Consider the following 12,303-nt stretch of genomic DNA (forward strand, 5'->3'; position numbering starts at 1 on the left):
CATTGACTTCAATGTCCTTAACTACCTTCTCCTTCAAAATTTTTTCCAATAAAAACATGGGGAAATAAACATGGGGAAATAGTTTTACTTTGTGTAATGACCCATCCACTCAACTGGAAGAAATTCTAGGCCAGATCCTCAGTTGGTGTTAATCAACATCGCTCCGTTGAAGTCAACTGAGTGATGCTGATATACCCCAGCTGAAGCTCTAGCCCTAGAATTCTTATACCTGACTACAAAACAGTGGCCTCGCCTCTAACCATTCCTGCGTGATGCCAACAAGGCACTGGAGTAAAAGAAGACCATCTGGTACAGGCCCCAGAGCCCAGGGGCCAAACTGAGCCACGGGGCTAGGTTGTGAGGCCATTTCAGCTCCCATGCAGGACAGGGCTTTGGGATGCAGAGACATTCCTGGTGCTCAGATACCATGGGGGATGAGCATGGCAGAGAAAGCCAGAGAACAGACTGATGGACGGATAGAAAACATTCAAGATGTGGGGGGAAGGATTTTGCAAGAGAAACATAAAGGCATCACTCTCATTTTAATATAAAAACAGCATGTGGAACTTCTCAGGACCCAGGTTTAGGGACAATAACCTCACAGAGAGATCATTTCAAAATGAGAACCAGCATGCAATTCATGGCACATGATATGATTGCATCAAGGCCAGGTACACCTTCTAATAAGCCTAGATTAGTAGCTGGCAGCTTCCAAATGATAAACACGCCAACGTCGAAATGAAATTTCTTCCCTTCCAATGGAAGTGGCCCCCTCATCGAAAACCCTGTGTTGTGGGTTCATAAGCAATACTGACATGATCCATCATGCAAAATGGATTGTTTGCATTTCTCTGGATCACCTGGGAGTGATGGGGACAGTCATGTGTAACACACGCCTCTGAACATCAGCCTCAGTCCCGAGGTTCCCATTTGGAATGAGCACCTAGAAATGTTTGTTCTTCCCAGGCAATTGTTAGAATGGCAGCTCTCGCTCCCTGGATTGCCCGGGAAGGCTTCCCTACACCAAAGTCCTGGCCGAAGGGATTGATTTAGTGCAGGGCTTCTCAAACTTCATTGCACTGTGACCACCTCTGACAACAAAAATTACTTCATGACCCCAGGAGGGGAGATCAAAGCTTGAGCCTATCCAAGCCCCACTACCCCGGGTGGGGGAACCAAAGCCTGAGCCTCACCGCTTTTGGCAGGGGGGCCAAAGCTGAAGCTCAAGGGCTTCAGCCCCAGGCAGGGGGCCTGCAACCTGAGCCCCACTGCCCTCGGGCTTTGGCTTTGCCCCTGGGCAGTGGTCCTCAAGGCTAGAGCCCTGAGCCCCAGCAAATGTAAGACAGCCCTGGCGACCCATTCAAAGGGAGTCGAGACCCAATTTGGGCTCCCAACCCACAGTCTGAGAACCGCTGATTTAGTGATATAAATGTGAGACGGGCAGCCACACGCCCTGGCCATCACTTACAAAAGCACAGCAAGCAGCTCCCCAGCATGACTGTAGCGCAGGTCCGCTCCGATGCATCCGATGAAGTGAGCTGTAGCTCACGAAAGCTCATGCTCAAATAAATTGGTTAGTCTCTAAGGTGCCACAAGTACTCCTTTTCTTTTTACTCCTCCCCTGCGATTCCCCCACAGCATGGGGAAAGCTGGTCTGTAAGGCTCTGGCCCTGTAGGAGAGCGAATCCCAAAGCCCTAGCAAGGAGTGCTGGCCAGCAGGCTCTCTCAGGTGTACTGATGGGGCTCCAGCTCAAGCTGTATTACCCCTGCTGATCTCCGTGGCTGCAGCCGTAAACATGAGAAGAACATCGTCACTCAGGTCGGCGGAGCCTAAGCCAGTCTGGGCTTTCTAGGTTAGAATGAACTCCTTAAACTCCACCCAGAAACCCAGTCCCAGCTGGTGCAGATCCTGAGCCAGCGTCCCACCCGCCCATGGCAAGATAGCCTGCTTACCAAGGGACTGCTGCCCTCTGTGACCACAGCCTGTATCCAATGCAGACGTACACAGAGGCTGAATTAAGGGCCAAGGAATCGTAACGCTGCCATGTCCTGACGCTCAGGTGCTTGCCCTTGCAGTCTAAATCACATTCTTTTAAAGTAGGGTTTGTGTGAAATTTCTTCGCCTTGAGTAAGGAAACGGGTAAAAACAAGATTTGTTACATGCAGCTGGTACCGCCAGCCTCCACTGCCACCAGCAGGGTATGACCCCCGAGACCCTGGCACCATAACACACTCACCAACCACTTCAGCTCCAGAGGCTGTGGACCTAGGCTTGGTCCCTCTGGAAGCGATATAGGGGATGGAGCTGTTTCTGTTGACTGTGAACCGCTCTCCGCTGGTGCACTATGTTGGGATTCAGGCTCCGGCTGAGCCTCTTGTGTAGGGTTATCGGCTGCTGCCAGTTCAGGTTCAGTGGGGCCCTCTGGTGTTGAGGTTGCAAGTACTGGATTCAGTGCTGGCATGGGGTCTGGTGTTGGTTGTTTGGCTGGTTCCGGTTCTGGGACTGGTTCCGTCTGGGTCTCTGGGACTGGATCCACTACTGCTGTTGCAGACATTGGCCTGAGGTCCGGGTCCATCACCTCTGACCGGGTCCTGATAGAAGTTTCCGGAACAGAGCTAGGCCTCACGGCTTGTTTAGCCTGGCTGCGGGTGACCGTTCCCACCCTCTTGGCCTGCTTCACATGATTGGCCAAGTCTTCCCCCAACAGCATGGGGATGGGATAATCATCATAGACTGCAAAAGTCCACATTCCTGACCAGCCCTTGTACTGGACAGGCAACTTGGCTGTAGGCAAATTGAAAGAGTTGGACTTGAAGGGTTGAATCGTCACTTGGATCTCTGGGTTGATTAAATTGGGGTCCACTAAGGAAGCATGGATAGCTGACACTTGTGCTCCGGTGTCCCTCCACGCGGTGACCTTCTTCCCGCCCACACTCACAGTTTCCCTCCGCTCCAAGGGTATCTGGGAGGTATCTGGGCCTGTGGACCTCTGGTGTGATTCCGGTGCAATGAACTGTAATCTGTTGGGGTTCTTGGGGCAGTTGGCCTTTACATGCCCCAGCTCGTTACATTTAAAACATCGTCCAGCTGACGGGTCACTGGGGCGAGGAGGGTTGCTGGAGAACGGGGTGGTGGGACGATAAGGGGTCTGGAGGGTTCTTTGGGAGGTAGGTGGGGCTTTGGGCGGCCCCCGGTAATAGGGTGTGGTCTGGGGTGGTCCCTTCTGGTCTCCGCTCCAACTGCGACCAGTTTTCTTCTTCTCTGCCACCTCCACCCATCTGGCTCCAATCTCTCCTGCCTCAATTACAGTTTTGGGTTTCCCATCTAGGATGTATCTTTCTATTTCCTCAGGAACACCCTCTAAGAATTGTTCCATTTGCATTAGGAAGGGCAAATTTACTGGAGATTCAACACTTGCTCCTGATATCCAGGCATCCCAATGTTTCACAATGTGGTAGGCATGTCGGGTAAATGACATGTCTGGTTTCCACCTTAGGCTCTGAACCTCCGACGAGACTGCTCGGGTGTTATCCCCATTCTGACTCTCGCCTTGGATTTAAACAGTTCATACTTGTTCATGTGTTCTTTAGGCATTTCAGCTGCCACCTCAGCTAAGGGTCCACTGAGCTGCGGCCTCAGCTCTACCATGTATTGGTCAGTAGAGATGTTGTACCCAAGGCAAGCCCTTTCGAAGTTTTCTAAGAAGGCCTCAGTATCATCACCTGCCTTGTAGGTGGGGAACTTTCTGGGATGGGAAGTGGTACCTGGAGAAGGATTGCTAGGGTTTGTTGGTATATTCTGCTGGGCCTTTATCCTCTCCACCTCCTCCACATGCTTCCTCTCTTTTTCCTTCTCCTCCTCCACATGCTTCCTCTCTTTTTCCTTCTCCTCCTCCACATGCTTCCTTGCCTCCATTTCCCTCTTGTGGGCAGCCTCCTGTACCTCCTTCTCCAGCCGCATGAGTTCTATCTGTCTTTCATGTTCCCTTTGTTTTTCCTCAGCCTGAAATTTGGCTAATTCCAGCTGTAGTCGAGCTGAGGATTTGGTCATTCTAACCTCTCTGTTTTTAACTAACTTTACACCCGAGGTTTAGAAATAAACAAAAAAAACTTGGCTGTAAAATTTTGCTGTGCTGGAATAGAATACCTATTCTCTGATAGTGATTGTCAGCCTACAGAAAGAGACAATTCCCTTGTCTCTGCTCTGGGCCCAAATTAAAGCAAAAAAATTCCAACTACTTGGAAACCTGCTTATCCAGCCCCAAGAAAAAGCAAATGGGTAGAACACACCCCCCCTATTTACTTTTAGGAAGAAAAGAAAAAAAAACCTCTGGGTTGGAAGACTGTGAATTTCCCTGCAGGAGTTAAGTACCCTGCCTCCAGGCAAAGAAAACCTGCAATTCACAAGATAATCCCCTTTTGTCTCTGCTTGGCCACAAAGCAGAGAAAAACAATCTGCTTTCAGTTTCAACTGCTTTCTGGACTTCCTTTCCAAAGGAAAAAATAATTTCTTTTTAAAATCTGTATTTCTAGTTCAAAAAATCTCAACTGGATCTCAAAATGATTTCAGGTTAATCCCACCGCTATGCCACCATGTCAAGGTTCCTCTCCCACTCTGAACTCTAGGGTACAGATGTGGGGACCTGCATGAAAAACCTCCTAAGCTTATCTTTACCAGCTTAGGTCAAAACTTCCCCAAGGTACAAAGTATTCCACCCGTTGTCCTTGGAATGGCCGCTACCACCACCAAACTAATACTGGTTACTGGGGAAGAGCTGTTTGGACGTGTCTTTCCCCCCAAAATACTTCCCAAAACCCTGCACCCCACTTCCTGGACAAGGTTTGGTAAAAAGCCTCACCAATTTGCCTAGGTGACTACAGACCCAGACCCTTGGATCTTAAGAACAATGAACAATCCTCCCAACACTTGCACCCCCCCTTTCCTGGGAAATGTTGGATAAAAAGCCTCACCAATTTGCATAGGTGACCACAGACCCAAACCCTTGGATCTGAGAACAATGAAAAAACATTCAGTTTTTTACAAGAAGACTTTTAATAGAAAATAGAAGTAAATAGAAATGAAGAAATCCCCCCTGTAAAATCAGGATGGTAGATATCTTACAGGGTAATTAGATTAGAAAACATAGAGAACCCCTCTAGGCAAAACCTTAAGTTACAAAAAAGATACACAGACAGAAATAGTTATTCTATTCAGCACAATTCTTTTCTCAGCCATTTAAAGAAATCATAATCTAACACATACCTAGCTAGATTACTTACTAAAAGTTCTAAGACTCCATTCCTGGTCTATCCCTGGCCAAGCACAGCATACAGACAGACACAGACCCTTTGTTTCTCTCCCTCCTCCCAGCTTTTGAAAGTATCTTGTCTCCTCATTGGTCATTTTGGTCAGGTGCCAGCGAGGTTACCTTTAGCTTCTTAACCCTTTACAGGTGAGAGGAGCTTTCCCCTGGCCAGGAGGGATTTCAAAGGGGTTTACCCTTCTCTTTATATTTATGACAAGCCCGCACACATGCACAGCTGTTCCCACAGCTCCTTGGAGTTCCCAGTACTGGTTGCTGCTGCTGGTTTGGCAGTGGCATGAGTCTGCCTTAGAATCATAGAATCTCAGGGTTGGAAGGGACCTTAGGAGGGCATCCCGTCCCAGCCCCTGCTCAGAGCAGGGCCAAGCACCATGTACAGTTAGTATTGTGGCTGCCACCACATTTTCTTAAGAATTGCAACCCAGGCAAGAGAAATGACAGGGTTTAAAAGGTCATATCACTGGAACACCTGAACAGCCTGCCAGGGGACAAAGAAAAGGCCGTTCTCTGCCCCCCGTGAATATCAAAGGGCTGCTGCAAACTGTGAAGCTGAGAGAGCTTCTGAAAGAAAAGACTGCCAGGATCTTTTATGACAGAAAGCATTAGGCAGACCTAAATATAGGGGTCACTGCCGTGTTACGGGGGGTGGGGCAATGAAGTCATTTTGGGGGTTAGTTAGCAGGAACATAACTCACTTTATTTAGTGCAGTCTGTAAATCACTGCAGAGAATTCATGTATATTCTAATGGCATCCAGCTAAGAAGCATGACAAAGAGCTGAAGGATGCCTGCAAGGCCCAAACTACCTGCTGCCAAACTTCAAGGATTCTGAGAAACACTACATCTACCAGCAATGCCTTGTTACAAGGATAATTGGTCATGCCTATTTATAGGTCAGGGCAGATGGACAGCTTTCCAAATAGCCCCCTTATCATCACCCTTTGGAAAATGCATGGGTCTGGATTCCCTCATTGGCATGTCTGAGTCTATACTCATTAGCCAAAGTGCCTTTCCTGGCACTTTTTAAAAATGATGTTGTCTGCAGTGTTCTTCTGTGTCTCCAGCGAACATCAACAGCACAGGACATTCAGCACAAAGCATGTGCGCCAGCTGGGGGCCACCATTTAACTAGGCCCCCAAGAACTAGCAGAGATTATGGTTCTGATTTAAGCCCTGATCCTGTGATTGCATCCACGAGCACAGCCCCCTGCAGCCGTGTGGAGCCCATTATTGCCAATGGGGTTGGTCTGTGCTCGATGTTCCCACTGCAAGATCAAGGCCCTTAGAATCTTTATTTAAAAATACAAAACAGAACTCACTCATCCCAGAAAGGAAACAGCTCAAAGAGCCACAACTCACTCCCTGCTCCTTATTCATTGCAGACAGAGTGTCATTTTCTGCTGGGGTAAGTACTTCCCTCTGGCGCAAATTGGAGCAATCAGGGAATTGTGACTCCCTGAGATGCAGGTGGGGCAGGGCAGCTCTGTACCCCTTAGGACGGCTGTGTCCGTGGGACACAATCTGGCCCTAAAATACATACAGCAGCAGATACTGTAGTGAGGACAGGCAGGTTGTCTTTTTCTGAGTTCTCATCTTTTGTATTTCTTTGTTCTGTTCCCTCCCTGAAGATGTCTCAATTAGGCAGCAAGCAGCAGGGGATTGGCATGTGCCATCCATGTCCATGCAGCTGCCTTTGGATACGCACAGAAGCGTACCCTGCCCCAAACATACAGCTGATTCCAAACAAAACCTTCCTCTGAGTATTGCCTGGGCAGGGCATAGTTTCCTCTAGTGTGTCTCCGTCAGCAGGCTGAGAGAGCTATAATTAATTAATAATTACTAATAAATGTGCAGCATTTAACTCCCTCATGTGCATGCTCTGAAGAGAGCGGTTGCAGCAGCCATTGAGTGAGGGGAATGCCCTGCCTTCCTGGCTATCTTCCTGCATTACTGAGCTTGTGTCTTTAGTTAATCTCTCAGTGCAGGAACAGGCCAGATCCCACTCCCTGCACACACCCTTTCCACCATACCCCAGTGCATTCTCTAGCCCTATGACTGACAGGACAAATAGCAATGCTCCGTGACCCATGGCAAGTGGACAGAAGCATCTAATTAGCTGCACCCAGGTCTCATTTAATAAGGCCCCTCCCACGAGCTCTTGGTTGTTTTGGCAACATTATCTGTGAGTAGCAAAGTCCAGATGGAGAAGGGAATGATTAATGCATGGTTCCAGGACTGGTGTGCTCCCAGTTGAGACGCTATCAGCTTCACAGCCTTGGATCCAGGAGCGCTGGGGTCTGGGCGTGATCCTCCTCTCACAGGTCAGGAGAAAAGCCACACAAATCACGGAAGTGACTCTGATGTAAAGCTGGCACAAGGGGGAGGAGAAGCAGGGCCTTTGTGGAGAGCCAGAGGCACCATGCTGCAGGAGACAAGCCAAGTCTGCTCGCTCCCTCCCCGCTATGCTACACATCCTCTTGTTCCCAGTCCTAGGCCAAAACCACCATAATTATCATCCATTTCACGGTGTACCGTCCAGGAGAGCCTGGTGTGCAATGCTGCAACAAGACCCTGGGGGTGCATAGGCAGTGCTAGAGAACAGGGAACGCTTTCGACGGGTTGCCAGAAACAAGCTGTACAGTACAATCGGGACTGGTTGTTTTCAACATGTATAACTCTGTCCAGTTGGAATGCATTTTACAGAGGCCAAGGAAAGGCCACCTATCTGAGCCCAGGGCTAATGTAATAATGGCAGAAGGGCAGATTGAACATCCAAAATTATCTTTAATTGCATCAGTATTGCTGTAATGTTTTGGGGGGCAACCCAGACCAGTGAGGGGTTGTGTCACCCCTTGTCCTGTCACTCTGGGTGCCTTCAATGCTGTGCTGCGGTAGCTAACAGCCCGGGATCCACAGCCAGCAGACCTGCATGCAGGGCACACCCTGGCTTCCACTGCCCAGTGACTATTTGCAGAGTGACTCCAACGCCCCCCAGTCCCAAATTTTCCCCAAACCATCTCCCTGCAGTGTCCAGCCCTCTCCTGGAGCACTCCCAGAAGTTACGTTTGCTGTGCCTTTAAAGAGACAGAAACAGCAGCTTGTTCTCTTGACTGGAGCCAACAATCATCTCAATTCAATCAAAGCACTGGCCTGGATTAGATGCAAAGTAAAAAGTTTATTCAATTAACAAGGGAGGGATTTTAAGTGAGTTCAAGTATAAGGGATACAAATAGAAAGAGTTACAAATCAAAGTAAAAATATACTTTCTAATGGCTGGGACCTAGTGACAAGTTACTGTTCTTGTTCAAGGTAATTTCCTCCCCATCTTCCTTTTCCAGCAGTGGCTGATTAGCTCTTAGTCAGGATCCCCACAGAGTCCAAGGCACTGGTTTTCCTCTTCCCCTCAGGGGAAGGGTAACTTAGAGGGTGTGATGAAGTGGGTATTTTCCCTTCTTATGTTGTATGTGAGTCTATGTCAGTCTTACTGTTGAGCCTATGTGAGTTTTACTGTTTTGTATGAATACTGCATGTGCCTCCGTTTCCCTTTGTGCTGCACCAGTGCCTAGGCTGTGGGAACAGGGGCGTGTGACTTTGGCTGAGACTCTCGAGGCAGGCGAGGCGGCTCCAACTGCCTGCACATATGTTATGGCCGGTGCCCAGGAGGGGAATGCGACAAGGTGACACTTTGCCTGGAAAGTGAGACAAAGACCAGGAGGAGTGTCAGAGGTCGGGTCGCTGGAAGCTGGGCAGTCTGCGGTAGGGGACTGGAAGTGGGAGAGTCCAGGGCATCTGGCCCGGGGTTCCCCCAAGATGGATTTGGCTGAAAGTCACTGATTTCTGTGCTAACAACTTCTGTTCTATGCTGTGTTCCTGTCAACTAATAAACCTTCCATTTTATGCTTGCTGAGAGTCACGCCTGACTGCGGAGTTGGGGTGCAGGGCCCTCTGGCTTCCCCAGGAGCCCCGCACGGGTGGAATCGCTGTGGGAAGCACCCGGTGTGGAAGGGGATGGTGAATGCCCCGAGGTCAGACCCAGGAAGGTTGAAGCTGTGTAAGCTTCTTGCCCTGGTGACAGCATGCTCAGAGAGAGGAGGCTCCCCCAGAGTCCTGGCTGGCTTCGTAGGGAGTAGTTCAAGAGCATTGCCCTGGTGACTCTGTGGCAGGGGGTTGCTGCATCTCTCTTGATAGTCCAGGAAAGCTTTGAAAAGCGTCTCTCTCACAGTTATTTGACCCTGCTTCCCAAGGCAGGAAGACTTCCTTGGGGTGCTGGCTCCATCCCCTGTTGAGAATGTTAAGTGATCACTTTTCCCCCACTTGCTCTTCTGATGGCTTTGTTTCCCTGGCATGCAAATATGCTTTTCTTGGTGTTGGTAACAACTTGCTCCATTTACTTGGGAGATGCATTCAAGCAAGCAGAACCTCATTCCTTTGCCTGGAAAAATCCTGTTTATCAATTCTCCCAACATGTCTGGTTTAAACACATTTTAGTCATGATTCAAGCACTATAGTATAATCCTTTGTGGGTTGACCATACAAAGAGAGGTGCCGACTTTCTAATGTGCTGAGGGGTGCTTGACCGTTGCTCTGCCCCAGGCCCTGCCCCCACTCCACCCCTTCCCCCCCCCCCGCAAAGCCCCACCTTGCCCTGCCCCCACCCTGCTCTGTCCTCACTCCTTCCCCTTCCCCCCAGCGCTTCCTGCACGCCACTGAACCACTGATCACTGGTGTGGAGGAGGTGCTGAGGGGAGGGAGAGGTGCTGATCAGCGGGGCCACTGGTGGACGGGAGATGCTGGGGGGAGAAGGAGGAGCTGACTGGTAGGGGGAGGAGGGCTGCCGGTTGGTGAGCACCCACCATATTATTTCTGTGCGTGCTCCAGCCCTGGAGCACCCACGAAGTCAGCACCTATGCATACAAACATCATGCCAGAAGATCAATTATCAGTTTTTGGTTTTCCAATGACATATGACACGACACCTTTTAGATACAGATTTTATCCCTGGTGAGTTGGGCTACATGGAGCTGTCCGGCCAGCTGAAACTCACTGCTAAGTACCAGGGACCCCCTTGTGTTCTGGCATAAGGATGCTCTTAGGGTCACAACTGCCAAATCCAGAAGTTCAAAATTCAAGAGTCCGATTCCCCCAAAATCTTGAGATCGAATCAAATTTTTCATTTTGATTCAACTGCTGAAAACTGAAAAATTTTCAATATTTCAAAATTTGTGGGATTGGCTTTTTCCTATTTCTCCCAATTTTTCCTTTTTTGCCTGAGTGCAATAGATGAAAATCTACCTTTATTCTGCCACCTTTTCCTCTCTCTTTTTTTGACTAACTTTTCAGAATTTCTCCGCAATTTCTCCCACTTTGAGAAGCTGCCATTACAGTGCTCCAATCTGCCTTTTACTGTACTGTCACTTTTTCAAAGTTGGAAAAGTTAGAGGGGAAAAAAGAAAAAGTGTATGTGTGGGGGAAACCTTGTACATCATTCATTTTATTGTATTTAGTGGCAAAAGAGGAGAAAAGAGAGGGAAAGGGGGATAATGAAGATTTAAAATGTTGAAAATTTGCCAGTTTGAAAACAAAAACAAAAATTTTAATTCAAAATGAAAATTTTTGTTTTTCGTTCATTTTGAATTTTCTCATTAAAAAATGGTGCCAAAGAACAGTCTCCCATGAGAAATTTCATTTTTAACAAAATCCCATTTTTTTCCACAGAAAATGTTTCTGGTGAAAACATTTTGACCAGTTCTTTTGAGTATATAGAGCCAAGTGTCTGAATAGGTTGCCTCACACTGTTTGGAAAGCATGCCAAAAACTCAAAGGGAAAACTGCCATCCTGGCTCATGCAGATACATAATGAACTTGGTGAAGAATTAGTTTTGAAATGGAAAATTCAGGTAAAAAGCAAATAAAATACTGACCAACCTGCCAGGATTTCAGAAGCAGGTGCAAGGCTATTGCCGGGCAGCGGTGGTGCAGGGGGAATTAGTTAATAAAAACACCCAAGTCACTCTGACATGGCTTTGATGTTATTTGAATTCTCTCTGGCAAGCTGCCATTACAGCTGTCTGGGGGAATGTCCATTAGCCAGGCCCTGTTGCCACCAGGCAGAACCCTTCCTTTTGGTTACTGACATATTATTTTCCTTTTTCAAACACCACATCCGTTGATAAGTCTGAGGTGTAAAGGAGCCATCCCCTCTCTCCACACTCTAGTGTAGCCTATTGGCTGGAGCACTGGCTGGGAACGCAGGAGACCTGGGTTCCAGTTCTGCCACTGTCTTGCTGGGTGACCTTGGGCAAGTCACTGAGCTGTACCTCAGTGGCGAAGGCCGACTCGTGGATCTCTGCCGGTCTCTCTGTATGACCTGCTGAGGCCATGGTTCCAGAGCCTGAGGCTGATACCACAGCCACCATTCTAGGAACGCCAGTCTCAGGGGCAGCACCTGCTAGGATACCACAGGGGGTGGAGCTGGGAACCCCACTCTGGGGGATGTCTAAGCTCAGGCTGGCCAGATGCTGGGTTGGAGGGGTTTTGCTGTTACCCAACATCAGATTCACCTCTTTGGAGCAGGGCTTTTGCCAATCCCTGGGGAGAAATGGCTTTATTGAAAATCTGTGTTGGCCCCTAACCTGGGCAAGCCCCTCTCTGGACTGGGCTAGCTCAGCCCTGGATAGGGGCCAGTGTGGAGCCCCACAGCCAGAGGGGATCTTCGGAGGGATTTTGCTGTGGGGACGGTGGAGTCTGCTTCCCCTTATGGGCTGGGGTGGAGGGAGCAGCACCATGGTCCAGTCACCACCCCAGCCCCTTTGGAGCTGTGTGTGCCCCAAGGGGGCTTGTAAAGGGTAGACCTTGCATCTCCACTTCTCCTCAGCCAGCGTCTGCCCCTCGGCTCACTATACCTTCCCTGCCCTACTAGGTGCCAGCAGCTCTCTGGGTATACAGCAACAGGGATCAGATGTGGAGGAGGGAGAGTGAGA

Source organism: Eretmochelys imbricata, chromosome 5 (genome assembly GCF_965152235.1).
Source record: "Eretmochelys imbricata isolate rEreImb1 chromosome 5, rEreImb1.hap1, whole genome shotgun sequence".
In the NCBI taxonomy this organism is placed as follows: domain Eukaryota; kingdom Metazoa; phylum Chordata; order Testudines; family Cheloniidae; genus Eretmochelys; species Eretmochelys imbricata.